This window comes from Lissotriton helveticus, chromosome 3_1 (genome assembly GCF_964261635.1).
Source record: "Lissotriton helveticus chromosome 3_1, aLisHel1.1, whole genome shotgun sequence".
Classification (NCBI taxonomy): Eukaryota; Metazoa; Chordata; class Amphibia; order Caudata; family Salamandridae; genus Lissotriton; species Lissotriton helveticus.
This window is the reverse complement of record NC_136061.1, coordinates 2118429581-2118444732: the sequence shown is the minus strand read 5'-3', so window position 1 is coordinate 2118444732 and position 15152 is coordinate 2118429581. Positions and strand designations below refer to the sequence as shown.

At 43.7% G+C, this 15152-nt stretch overlaps 1 protein-coding gene across 1 annotated transcript in view; it reads right to left on the bottom strand.

Annotated features, from left to right (window-relative positions):
• The window catches only part of IQGAP1 (IQ motif containing GTPase activating protein 1), a 488190-nt gene that overhangs the window by 260757 nt on the left and 212281 nt on the right, over positions 1-15152 (bottom strand). The window lies entirely within an intron of this gene.

Sequence of the window (15152 nt, the reverse complement as noted above, 5' to 3'; positions counted from 1 at the left end):
CTGCTTGGCTGGCTAGCCCAAGCATGTTTCTGATACACTGTGCTGACTCATTGCAGCAATGCGCAGAGACCAGGCCGGACATACAGATGCGCTAGGCGAATTCAGGATCAAAAAGTTATTAATGAGCTGAATATTACTATATATCGAATATATGTCTTAGTGTGGTGTGCGGACGCTGGGGCACATGCTGCAAAAGGTGAAGGAGAACTTTACAGATGGGCATTGTGCACTTCAAGGGCAAAGCTGAAAGCAGATGTACGTCAACAGATTATAGCTGGAACTTAACACCTTAATGCAAAACTCAGAACGACGCCCCTGGGAGCAAACAGAGACCCTCAGCTGATCACTTCGCAAGTTGTAAAGAGAAACTAAGATTTGGAAGCGTTTTTCTCTCTCTGTATGAAGTGGAGGTCTTTGGATGTCAGGTAAAAAAATGCACGGTCTTTGTGACTGTGTAAGTTAAAAATTAACCATAGATTTAGCACTTCATATATTAATGTTTACAAATATCTAAATGAAATGATTTTATTAACCCTAGAATAACGACAAATAGAGTAAAAAACTGCAAGGTTCTAAACTTATTCAAGTTACCTGCAGCTCTTTGATGCGGTGCATAACTAGTGAGCTATTAATACCAGGATTGTATCTCGTGAACGGCAGGCAACACAAAGTTCTCAACATCACAAGCATTAATCTACTGAACTATTTTGCATGAAATACACGTCTGTGAACTACATTTATGCGCTGACCCATCTCTGCTATTTTATGATGCTTCTAACTTGTGAGATGAGAATAACACACACCTCTTCAGCAACTGCATTAACCACCAGACTTAACTTGTCACTGCTACATTCTGAAACTTGCTGGATACCATAGATCTCTACACTAGGTGCCCTAATCCCAATGTTGTCAGTGGGCAGAACACAGTAGTGTTCAACAGCCACCAATGATTTTAAAAAAGGTGCTGAGAGCAGTCTACGTGTCACTCCTATTTCGTCCTCCAAGGCTCTAGAAGTCACAACAAAAGAGAAAATAATAGTGACAGGCTTGGAGGTGGCTCATGACCAACCTGAGGAAAGGGCATGAGGATGACCACTGTCAAGGACTAGGATCACCAGCATAACTAGAACCACCAAGATCAGGATTCTTGGGATGCAAAGGACAAGCAGAACCAAGAGGACCACGGCGGAAAATAACCAGAACCAGCAAGACAAAAAGGACCATGGGAGCTTGGCCAGAATGACAAGAACCAGAAACCAGCAACAAAGGACCAGGTCAACGAAGACCAGATTTGCCAGTGCTAGTCTGCCCACTGGCAGAGGGATCACAACCAAGTTGAGCATGGGAATAAGCATCAGGAAGGCTGGCATCAGGAGAATTAGGATGAAGAAGTCAGGAGGAGAAGCAAGAACAGGCTGAGAAGGGTGAATACAAAAGGACCAGGGTAACAGGAAGACAAAAAATAGGACCAGGAAGACCATGGCCAGGAAAGCCAATACCAGGAAGATCAAGGGTAACCGCAGTACCAAGAAGAGATAGGACAGGAGAATTTGGACCAATGGAAAATTAGAGACTAGGATGATCATGGCTAGGCTATGAGGATCAGGACAAAAAAGACCAGAAGGAAGGAACAAAGAAGTACATGAGCCCTCGTTGTGCATTCCCTTGGGGCACAATGGTACTATACGCGGGGCTGCAGGCGCTTCTGCCCCCCCGTTCTGTAATACTGATAGCGCTGGCACACAAGATGCCCAGCGCTATCATGAGAACAAGTTCCCTCATTTGCACCGGGGTGTGGTCCAATGCAATTTAGGGAATCACTTTACCTCTGCGGCCGCACCGTATTATAGACAAGGGAGCCGAAACAAGCAAGGCTTAAGTAAGTGCACTGAAAGTGGGCTACAAAAAGGTGGTGCAAGGCAGCCCTGTGGAGGGGAGAAAGGGGTCCAATGGACCCTCCCAGACATCCCCCTGCAGCCTGATGCAGTAATTCACTGCACCCACCAACAAGGGGATCTGTCTACCCTCTTGAAAATGCAGGCGGGTTGCCACCTGCACTGTGAAACATGGAGCCATTTTTAAACAACTGCTCCATATTTCACTTGAATGTGCTGCCCTAGGGGCAGAGTGAGTTTGCATCTGCCCTGGGGCAGTGCATACTTTGTAATACAGTGCACTATCCCTGTATGCACCCGGCGTCCCTTTTAAGAGAAACATTGCAGCAGAAACAGTGAAAGTGTGCCGCATTCAAAATACACCAAGGATTACCATGACCACCTAGAGGATTAGCTCAATGGGAGCAGGAGGAACAAAGCCCAGCGGACCAGTTGCCACCAGAAAAAGGAAGATCAAGGTGTTAAGGAATAGCACCAGGGAAAGGAGGACTAGGAGGCGTACCAGAAAGAGATGAGCCAAGATGCAGATGAGGAGGAGGTGAATGTTGGGGCCAGGACAAGATGGATGAGGAAGAGGATCAGAACCAGAAAAAACAAGACCAGGACCCAAAGGAGGAACAGCAATATAAGAAGGGCAAGGAGAAACATTAAGAGGAGTAGAAGGACCAGTAGTAAAAAGAATGGGGGGAGGGCCAGGAGCATTATGATGAGCAGGAGGAGGAGAAAGGTAGGAGTGAGAAGAGACAGGCAGTGATCAACACAAGGTGAAGGACCAGAAAAACACCAAGACAAAGGAGGAGGACGTGTTAGCTAGACATACAAGCCCTTAGTTACAGATACCACACATTTTATGAGAGCACTGCTTAACACACTATGCTATCTTATAATGCCATCTGTTTATGTGCAATTAAATGACCTATTAACAGCTTTAACACTACCACATTTTTCTTGTAAAAAATTTCATTGGGAGCAAAATTTGTCAAAAATAATGCATCAACATTCTACCATCGGCTTAGTTCCTCAAAGTGCCTCTCCTCATGATTCCACTTCCTCTCAGCTGTACCCAGTTTATGGCATTATAAAGTAAACGTTATCTATTTTCAGCACTAGCGAAGTCACACCTTTCATATCAGCATTTATTTCACTTTTGAAAAGAAGTACCCAGCTGGGCTCCACCCCCACTGGCTATGTTGCTCAAGACCAGCCTCCCGGGCCACACATGGCTGTGCAGCACAGGAGCCTTGAGTCGACCCTTTGAATGAATGTAAAATGTAAACAAAAACTGATTTTAAGAAACCAATTCGGAATCCTTTATGGGCTCAGCAACTTGTGATTTACCAGGAAGGGTTAAGAAAATCTGCAACTGTCTGGACCCAGCTGAAACTGCCGACTACTCCCCTCTTCACCCTAGGCACGGCAGCATTGTACCAGACCAAACTTGACTTCAGGCCTCACATTAGCATCACAACAATCATATTCACACTAAGCCTGGAAAGGGCAGGGTAAGCATTTGAAGATTATAAAATAAACCAGTCCGAAGGGCATACATGTGGCCTTGCCCAAATGTTATTAGCAGCGACACTCTTAATAGGCTTTTTCACAACATCAAAATACAAAACAATAAAAAACATTATTCAGTGTAAGGTACCAACAAGTGTTTCAGAACCACTTCTTTTTCAAAGGGACTAATAAACAGTTCATCAGTCTCAGATGAATGCCAATTCCAGTCTCTTCTGACAAGTTTAAAATGCCATGCCCAGTTAAAGTTCAGGAGAGGAAAAGACCATGCTTAAAAGAAAGATGTCCAAGCTTTGTTTGACTAAGGGGAAGACGGGTCAACACAACCATTTCCTTACTTTAAAATGACAGCTCATTCATGTCTAGGAGTCGCCGATTTAAGGCAACTTTTCAATTCAAACACTAAGGGATTTTTCTCGAAGGGATTTCTAAGGGCATTGTATTCTATGTCGGGGTAGGTGGTGTCCTCTGTCAAATTAATAGGTAATTTGAAGTATGACTTTAAACATTTTAGAAGAATTGGCCATACTTCTTTGAAAAGCAGCTCCTCTTAAGAAATACCGAATTGTTTTCATAGGCTTTAAAGCATATTTATAAGCCGTTCAGCGCACGGCTGAGGCACAATGCAGACAGGACTTCTCTAAGCCTTAAATTTGCCAATACCAAGTCACAGCACAACAGGAACCTTGGCCGCACAGATGCGACTTAGTAGACATTGCACTTTTTCCTTTTAAAACACCATGTAAGAGAAACAATATTGAGCTTATCATGACTTACACGTGCATTTAGCAGCCTTGGCTGCTGTATTTATTATACTTTAAGATAAGGGAAAGATAAAGCGGTCTACCTGACATGATTCATGCAGTGAACAATTGAATGCTAATATAATACTATCTTGGAGTTTGTGACGATTGCATTTAACATATGCTCTACTAAACACAGGTTAGCGATAAGTACAGATTACCTGAACAAAAAAACTCTGTGATTTAAAATGAGCTATGTGTAGATCATTTAAATCTAATAGATACTTTAGCTGTAGTTGTTCATGTTATTTTTTATATTGTTTCTTCAAAAAAAAAATATCTCAGTTGTGCAGCCTACCAACATTTGGGTGTGACCTGCTGTTTACTAGTTTTAATCCTAGCAGGGCCGACCGAACTCTTGTATTTTCAAGGCCAACAAACTGAGCAGTAATAAGGTGAGTAATAATCACATCTATAATCCTTCGCAGTGCTAATAAATGGCAAATTTGTGGTATAAACAAGCACTGGCAAAGCTAATAGATCTTGACCAGAACTATTGGCTTTGGTGATGCTAGTTTGCTTTGGCATCGTGCATAATTTATTCTTAATTTATGGCACTACAGCGAATACATCGCTGGAGAGCAACTCTGACACCGTGTATGCATTTCTCAAATACCTGGTTTATGGGAGACAAACTACATCAAGTCTTGAGTTCTGCCTGGATCAATGCACAGGCAGAAGCTGGTTCCAATGCCTGGCGAGCCCTCCCGACTGATATACAATGGAACAGCGTATTCTGGCATTTGGTAATTGACTTGTAATAACCAAATATATATCCTGATGACTAGCTGATGATACCACTTCCCTTTGGTGTAGGGCATCTGGGGAAAGATCTATGAAGCTGCTCCCTGTCCTAGGTGTCATGGTTCTGGGTTTTGGATGCAGACAACTAACTGACTGCTCCAGCTTCCTACCGGTGCACCATTTGCCTAAAATTACTGACTGTCCAGAGTCAGCATTTTGGTGTTCGGAAGGAGGCTCTTCTGCGCCTTCTGAAAAGAGATGTGATATTGTACCAGGACCTCTGTTGCTGCTCCCGTAGGCTCGTAAGAAGTGAAGTTCTGGAGGTGCACGTCTGTTGCTGTGCCCTGCATGTAAGACATGCTGCTGAGTTTCCCAGAAAGAAGACTTACTCTGAAAGATAAATCCAAGGAAAGGCTGACTGAGACCTGATTACAAGACTCCTCAGGAAGAATGACCATCAAGAAGTCATGATGATCTGGAGTCCAGCCAACTTAGATAGAATTTAACATGTAACATCAACATTCGTATCACAAAAAAACCAAAGATGTGCTGAAGACATCAATGCACTGTCTTCCCGTGACCCTCCCTACTGTTCAATCGGATCACAGCATGCACTAAACTTACTAACTTATAACCAGCTTACCTCAAACTGTTTTTTTACTACACACAGAAATGTGTGTAGTTTACGGTTTCTGTATAGTGACTGGAATGCACAGATGAATTAGCATTTACATAGCCCATTTAAAATTAATTAACCTGATAACGAACTGGTTTTACTATTTGTATATTCTTAGATTTTAAATTACATACCTATAGATCTGATAGAGACTTCTAACCGGAGATTCCTTACCTTCGAATATTCCCCAGCCGTCAAGCTGGATTGTAAAGATTTTTGAGCAGGACCAGTGTGTGATGGTAGGTGGTGTCATTCGACTCTGTGTTGCTCGCGCTAGAAAGGACGTGCGAGGTACCTATATAGGCGCCACACCGGCACGCTGATGTCAGATCTTTCCTTTCTGGGCCAGACAGCACTAATCCAGTCCGAGCTATTCCTCCGTCACTTTTTTTACTGGCTTTTTAGATATTTTGTCGAATCCTTTTGAGCATTTTTTTCCTTGTGAATTTTGTCACCCAAAAAATTGCCTGGTTCAAACCATGTGAGGCCTGCCGCAGCCAAAAGTGAGTCTGGAGCCAGGGCAGGGTCTTGTGCACTACAAAGACCTTTCTTTGAAGTCACCCTACTTCAAAGGCTAAATTAGGTATAAGTACTGGACCTCTGATACTATATACTCAGAACACTTCTGGAACTAAAGATATTCTACCAGGAAGAAAAGCTGCTGTGCTGCCAGGAGGGACTGCCACTTTGCTGCTTGCTTTGCTGTTTTGGCCTGCTACATCCTGCATCTCTATAAGTTCTCCAAGGGTTTTCTTCCTGTTTCTCAAGTTTCGGGATATCAAAGACTTCACCATCGCCGACGTCTCCAACGCATCATCCCCGACACATTCCCTGTACGGTTTGGCGTAAATAAATCGCCCACAGCCAAGCGGTTCGATATCAACGCACCACCCCGACGCACAGCGCTCTTGACATTGACACTTCAACAACAGTGCCCGACTACAGCAACACATCCCCTCCTTTGCTCACGCATCGTCCCGAGCTTCAACACATCCAAGGTACAGTCACCTGGTCTGCGTGACTCCTGTGTATGGTCCGCTCTCCATCATGGTCGGACTGAACTTTTGGATTTACCCCCAGTCAAGTGAGACCAAACAGCCCCAATTGGAGCTATTGATTTCTAAGCACTGTATTTTAATTTAATTTTGCAAAATTGGCATCTTGACTTGTGTATGTTGGATTGTTATCATCTTGGTCTTGTTTTACTCCGCTAAATATTGGCCATTTTTCTAAACTGGTGCAGAGAACGTTTGTGATGTTTTCACTATGTTACTGTGTGTGTGCATAAATACTTTACACATTGCCTTTTTAGTTTAGCCTGACTGCTCTGTGCCAAGCTACCAGATGGTGAGCAGAGGTAAAAGTTTAGTTTGTACTACACTTACCCTGACTAGAATTTTGGTTCCTGCTTGGACAGGGTTCATACTTCAGCCAACCAGAACCCAATTTTTAACAGGGCTACTCCCTCTCCTTTGGGGCTACCCTGCCACCCACTTACAACTGGCTGATAGAAGACTATCTCTCCTTGCTTCGTTAGGAAGTGCAGGCTCTCTTGGCCAGGGGGCAACAGAGAGGGTGACTGCATCAGAAGTAGGTTGTGGTTCTTATTCCTGCTACTTTCTGGTGCCAATGAAGGACAGAGGACTTTCTCCTATCCTAGACCAGCGCCTACTCAACCTCTTCCTGAAAAAGGAGAAAGTTCAAAATGCTCACACTTGCCTAAGTCCTGTCTGCCCTGAACCCGGGAGACTAAATGGTAGCATTGGACTTGCAGGATGCATATTTCCACATTCCCGTCCTGCCTGCACACAGACGTTAACTACGGTTATCAGTGGTCCAAGAGCACTTTCAGTTTGCCATGGTCTCTTTCAGCCCAACCAGCGCCCCTCGGGTGTTCACGGAAGTGATGGTGGTGGTTGCAGCTCACCTGCGGTGGTCAGTAATTCCAGCCTTCCTTTACCACGATGATTGGCTGCTGAAGGAGGGCACGCCCTAGGGAGTCGTTTCCCACATTGAGACTATGGTGAATCTTCTGCACTCGCTAGGGTTCACTATTAACATGCCAAATTCACACCTGACTCCCTCCCAGACAGTCCCTTTCATATGAGCCTTTCTGGACACTATGCAGTTTCGGCCTATCGTTCCAAGTGGCAAGACCAGAATATTCAGGCTATGATTCTGATGTTTCAGCCTCTATCCTGTATTTTGGTGGGGCTGACTCCGAGGCTGTTGTGCCTCATGGCCTCCTTCTGTTACTCATACCCATGGGTATATGCAGGCTCTGCAGTGGGACCTGAACTCCCAGTGGACGCAGCATCAGGGTGATCTCTCTAACATAATCCAGATCTTGGAGGGAACTGCAAAAGATCTTCAGTGGTGGCAAACAAACCATGATTTTGTCTGTGGCAGACTCCCTCTCCCTTCCCCAACCAGATCTGACTGTAGTGACAGATGTGACACTCCTGGGATGGAGCAACCATCTGGGAGAGGTGGAGATCAGAGGGCTGGGATCTCCAAAGTCTGGGCTCCACATCAACCTGTTGGAGCTTTGGGGGATTCACTAAGCATTAAAAGCCTTTTTTCCTTCGATCAGGGGAAGGCTGGTGCAGGTATTCATGGACAACACCACCACCATATGGTACAGCACCAAACAGGGTGGGGTTGTGGACCCCCTGTCAAGACGCCATGCATCTCTGGATGTGGCTGGAACATCAGAGCATTTCCCTGGTGATTCAACACCTGGTAGGCTCTTTGAAAACCAGAGCGGATAAACTCAGCTGACGATGCCTACCGGATCACCAACAGCATATTCATCCAGAGGTGGTGCAAGATTTCTTTCAGCAGTGGGGAGAGCCTTGGTTAGAGCTATGCACCACCGTTGAGAACACGCAAAGCCATTAGTTTTGTGTGCTAGGGTTTCCAAGGTGACTCTCGAGCTGAGATGTTTTTTTGTTTTGAGAAGAGCTCTGGTCCCCTGTAACCTTTCTGCCAATACCACTCATGCCAAGAGTTCTCAAGAAGATCAGGAACCACCAGGACCAAGTATCTCTTGTGGCTCCGAATTAGGCATAGAGAGTCCGGTATCCCAAGCTATTGAGCATTACCATTGGTCCTCCTTCAAGTGGATCTTCTGTCATAGCAACAGGGGTAGATCCTGCACCCGAACCGGAGTATCCTCCACCTTCATGCATTGCGATTGAGCAGAAACAGTTGACAGCTTTCGACCTTCCTCCTAAAGTCTGATGTTATTCTAGCAGCCAGGCATCCGTCCACCAAGTCGGTATATGCCTGCTGTTGGAATAAGTTTGTGTCATGGTGCGCCTCCCCCAATGTTGACCCCCTTTATCCAAGGTTCTGTTGTTTGCTGTATCTTTAGCCCAGTAGGGCTCTGATCTAGGCACAGTTAAAGGTTATCTTTCTACCATTTCTGCATTTTTGCAGTTGCTGGACCAACCTTCTCTGTTCAAGTCACCTCCTGTAGCTAGGCTCCTTAAAGACCTGCAGCATATGTTTTACCACACGCCATTCATCATGCCTCAGTAATACCTCAATCTTGTCCTCACCTCTCTAATGTCTGCACCATATGAGCCTCTGCATAATTGCCTTCTAGGCTATTGACTATCAAAACTGCCGTTTTAGTGGCCATAATATCGGCCAGGAGGGTCAGCAAATTGCAGGCACTCTGCGCATCCTCCTTATACCGCTTTCTAGCCATAGAAACTGGTTCTCTAGACATGTGCCTCCTTCCTCTCGAATGTTGTGACTCCCTTACACGCAGGCCGGAGCATCACCCTGACTACCTTCTATGCTCCACCTCATCCCTCCAAAGAGGCGGAGAGACCCCACCGTCTGGACCCAAAAATAGCTTTGTCATTATATTATGACCGCACAAAAGAGTTCCGGGGGAAACAATCAACGCTGTGTGGGCTATGTAGGAGCTTAAAAAAATGAAGGCTGTGAAGAAATGGATAACCTTGAGATGGATTGTTCTATATATTAATATCTGCTACACATCGTCCAAGAACCTCCTGAGGGTTGCTGGATTACTCCATTAGAGGGAAGGTAGCGATCACTGCGTTAGCCCATGGTGTTCCTGTTCTGGAAATCTGTCAGGCAGCAATGTGGGCATCCCTGTAGACATTCACAAAGCACTACTGTCTGGACAGTCAGGTCTGTTGTGCCAAGCACTTCGCAGACCCACCGACAGGGAAGTAGTGCTTGGGTATCTTTGGTAAGGAATCTGGGGCTAGAAGCCCCTATAAGTCCTCACTGCAACTCCAGTTCTTTCTGGGGTCAGACACACTCAACTATTTTTTTGAATTCTGAACCGCACAGAAACTAGTAAAAGGGCAGCCATATCATAGAATCTGCTGCCTTTCACTGACTGGATGGTAGGTAGTTCATTTAGTAGAGGTTCCGGGTTTTACCCAAGGGTAGAAAACTGAACAAAAAAGAACTTCCCGGATTGTGAATAGCATGCACGATAACACTACCTTGGCGTGTAAACTATAGATTTTCCAGTTAAAAATTTGAAACACTTCATTTTTTTGAAGGGGGTTATCTCAGTTGTAAAAAGAAAAAAGCCGTAAGGCTTGCTGGTTTCTTCTGCTCTGCCTTACTTTAGCGCCCCTACCTTTTCTTATCCAAAGTACTGCTGGACAGTCAGGTGTAAAAGAAAGTACCAATAGTATTGGTCATGGCCACATCACCTGCTACCTTAGAGACTCGACCACAGAATGGATTATCAATTATAAAAAACTGCCATAGAAATGCAAAGCAAGCAGAGGACCGAAAAATGCATATGAAATCGTTGCTGACTGGTCGTGACCGGTTAATTAAGAAAATATGTCAGCTAAAACATATCATTGATATCGGTAGGAAAATCCGCAGGCGGCAACTCCCTGAATGAAATTTGAAGCACATCATGCAGAAAACACATGATGAAGTCCAGCGCCTACAGTTAAGTACTTCTGTTTTCTTGCATTTCGGATTTGTACATATCTGGCAGTCGCTGCCTCGTTCATTTCCCACACCCGGTGTGGTGTAAGCCAATTGTTGATTACAATCAGGAACGCGTGTGACGTTTGTTCCTCCACCATAACCCCCCTTCTGGTTACGGAAGCAGGTGCATGCTTCTATTTATAGCATAGATGCAGGTTTCTATTTATAGTATCAAAGGGACGCAAGGTCACATCACTGGGTTACTGCACGAGCACAAAGCTTTTTTTGAGCCGTTGTCCTGTCGTTTGACGTCCTCAATGCTTTCCCAATCTTGGGTCAACATCAACGGCCCTACAAGTCCGCTTCAGTGTGGGGCTGTAGGAAGGCCTTCTGCTACAACAATGTTCCCTCTCCTCCTAAATGTGTGAGAAGGGAGACGAGTGCATAGATTCAACTACCAAGAGACCCCACGTTATCTGTGAAACCTTCGGGCACCCTGGCCTTTTTCCTAAAAGCACTATGCATGGTGGGATTTTTATACTCCGATGCCAAAAGCAAAACTACAAGGTCCAGAGTGCAATGTTCTGATGACTAAAAAAGCCGGGACTGACAGACGGGGTAATACATGGCATAGGGCCACCTGGCAAATAAAGGTTGTTTGTCTCTATCCTAGGAGCTGGTGGCTGCTCTCTGCGCAGATGAATTGCACAAGTGCTGCAGGCTCGAGGCCACGAGGGGGCAGGCACCCCATGGATCGGCAGCCACAAGACCAGCCCCCAGCCAGAACTGGTATTTTATTCCCCTTGACCACCCAGAAGGAGAGTGCTGGACCTCCTTGACCTGGTCTCCCTACTCCCCACCATCCAACCAATAGAATCTAGCATTCAGGCTGGAATAAGGAAAGGGCATGTGGAAAACTAACCAGTCACCCCTCAGACGATGATTAGCTTTTTTTTTACCGAGACTGTTTTGCATAGCCATAGTCCATTCTTGGATAATAGCTGGGAAAGATATGCAGGAGCAGCAGTTACTCTAGTGTGTGTGACATTTAACACTGAGATGTGAACAATCTGCATATCAAGATCAAGCAAAAAGTTCCAAATCTCTCAGTCGGCTGGTCAACCGGTGTAGGCCTCTCGAGAAACAAAACTAAAGATACCACCAAGTGGTGATGTGTCTTTTACATTTAACGTTGCTGCCCATTCAATTTACACAGAATATGCTGTGGGTTTCACCTTCAATCTATGGCTTATGAACCATGACCGTTCCCCCCTTGTTTCCTGTAGAGCAAAATTACCTTTTTTCATTATTTCTTTATTTCATTAAAGTTTATCAGTACCTCGTGGTGATTGTACAAACTGGTACAACATTTATATTCTAACAATACATCCTAAAACGAAGGCTGCACTCACTCCAATGAAAGATATGTGGAGATGTATGTACATTTATATAAATGTAAATGTATACAAATGCTGCAAATACATTTAATGATTCGATTAGTTTGTTTTTATAAAACAAGAATAATTGCAAACCATTCCCTCCACTATCCTTTTCGATCCAAATAACTGACTAACCTATCCACCAATCAAATTAATTTCATATTTCACTATACTAATTCACCACTAATCCTTTTTGGGTTACAGGGTAGCGTGCTGCTCGCCAAAAAAGCGCTTCAACACCTTGTCAAGTGTAGTAAGAGCTATATAAATGCAATTGCAATCTATACTCAAGCTTAGTGTGTAATTAAGATATGGAACAACATCACTGGTTTATTCTCGGTGTTCTCAAAACCAAGTTGGATGCTCTACCTCCACTAATCATTCTTTAAGGGCCTCTGGCATATCTAAAACAGCCTATATAGTGTCTCATCTCCATAACAAAACTCACAAGCTATTGACATGGGTCTAAGGGAAATCTACCCAGATATGGGGCCTAAATCATTTGATTCACATTAATGTGAATCTAATACAGTACCCAACCAAGCATTTTTAATACCGCTATAATTTGTCATGTGAAGAAAGTTTTCAGTCTTGTGTTCTTTCTTTGCCTTATTATTACCTTATCTCCTACTTTTGTAATTTTGAAATAAAATAACATAATGGGACAGGATTAAATAGAAGCATCTAATATGGAAATTCTTAATGCTCACAAACTGCACTGCCAGTTCAGTAACATCAAGAGATTAACAACGTCATGGAATATAAATATGTATTAAATATAAAGTAGATTCTATATGCTCGGCACTAAAACTAAAAATATGTGATCGAACATTCGATAAAGTTTTGTTCATTGAATGTGCTAGAGACCAAGGTTAATTGATTGCAGTCTGCATTCTGGTGCTTACTTTTCTTTTTTTCCTGCAGATAGACTTCCCCGAATGCACTTAAATAGTAACTGTACAATTGAGTGTAATGGTCTAGATGATAGGTCACCACCGTAGCTGAATTTAGTACAAGACTTCCAGCAATGTTTTGTATACATTGCAGCCTGGCTGTTTGAGCCTTTGGTAGTACAATATTACAAATAAATTAGCTACCTTGAAATTATTGAATGCACCAATTAATATTTTGTGAGTTTTCTTTTCCACAAAAGGTAGGGTACGTTTCTGCTGCCACAGACTAAGAATTGCAGATTAAACAACTGAGTTGATGTGAGCCTAAAAATCTGAGATTTGTATCCAAGATCACTCACATATTTATTAGCATTATTAGCAAAAGATGTTGGAGTGCCAAATAAGTTGAGAGGCCGAGAGAGCACACTGAAAATTGAGTATTTCTAACTGGATACCAAATGGGGGAGCTTGGTTTTCTGTCTATTGAGCTCGAGGACACTGTTGTTCATTCACCTCTCCTAAACCGCTCTTTAGGGCTTAAATATCTTGCAGACCTCTGAAGCCTAGAAAAATCTGCTTGTCATCTGTATAAAACTGGAAGTTCAAACTTCTAGTCCGAAAAACTGAGAACAGTGGTTTAGATGACCATGTTGAATAACAGAAGTCATGGGAGACCCTTGGTACACCCTGCACTCGTTTTTCACCTCAGATGTCAGAAACTGACCAAGTCAGACAGATTTTTTCTCCCACATAAAAAAATAACCACCTTATACATCTGTTATCGTTGCCTCCCTACTTAGGCGGTTAAGTAGCAGATCCACAGGCCCCCGTATAGAGCGCCAAAACAAATTAAGTCGAATGGGCAAGGATAAATCTCCATCAACCGAGGTGGCCACCACATCATCCAACAGGAATACCAGATTAGTCTGTGTAATAAATGGGGACTAAATTCCAAACTGGTACTTACAGTGACAATGTAAGATGGCCTGCAGCTAAGAGAGTATCACCCTCTCACTAACTTTTAGACACCCAGGGAAGGAATGCTATAGCCCCGTAACTTTGTGTCCTTTAGTAAAGGAGTTCATCCTTAATCCTTTTTAGTTGTCGTCTTACCTCCTCAAATTACCTTTTGTAATCCGTTATTGCTTTCACAAGTCACCACTAGAGTTTTCTTTTCCTCCAACTAGTTATGAGACATCTGCAATGCCATTTCATTTCAGCAACCACAGAGCTGAACCATGGGAGTGAGCATTTTGCTACTCTACATATTCAGTGGTGCAATTTTACTGTAGATGCCTGATATGGTATTGACAAACTTATCAAAAAGGATTGTTGCTAATCCTTGTATAGTTCTTCATTTGCCTTCATGTCATCAAAAGTTTGAGCATCAAATCTGAGAAGTCATGGTTCTTTATAAATCACGTGTGTGGTGAATCTATGGACAGAAGGGGCACTTCCTACTCCTAACGTCTTGTCCCCGGACAATTGGACCCTTTTAGGTCAAAAAAGAATTTGGATTTGGTGGTCTCATCCACGTAACGTAGCATATTTAGATCTATAGATTCACAGCACTTGTGATTTATGAATTATGATGAGTCTCAGGAAGAAGTGCGGTGTCTAAACCCTCCCTTTTTCTCCGTGTGATATGAAGTCATGGTTCTTTCCCAAAATAGCAGCCTTTCTACAGAGTGTTGTAACTGTCTCATTAAAAGTATAACACATCTAACAGGAGGAGTGAGTACTACAACCCCTCCCTGTTGAGACTGCCTGCATATTACACTACACTTTTCAAATGTGCGCTCTTCTAATACTTGACACACATCTATGTACTCACCCAAATAAGCTCCGTTTGCTAAACTAACAGGAAATAGTGCCATGTGGAAAAAGCATGATCACCAGAGTTGCGTCATTTCTGAGGCTCATGGTAACCACTGGGTGAATATTCGGCTGTCTGTTGGTCACATACAAAGGTATCTGCCAACTTGCAGCAGAAGAGACTGGGGACTGGTGAAACAAAGAGGAGTGGGCTAGAATCCAGAGTGTGTCACTTTTTGAGACACCAGGAGTGCTGCTGGACCAAAGGCCAAGCCTGCTGTAAAGTGTCACGGAGCTACGAGGGCTGCTTATACCTCTGGATGAGATCATCACAGGTGTCAATCAAGAACAGAGGACTATAAACTTCAACCGGATTTTACTCCTCCAGGGGCTTAAAAAAGCAACAAATCCTGCCTGGAAAAGTCAAT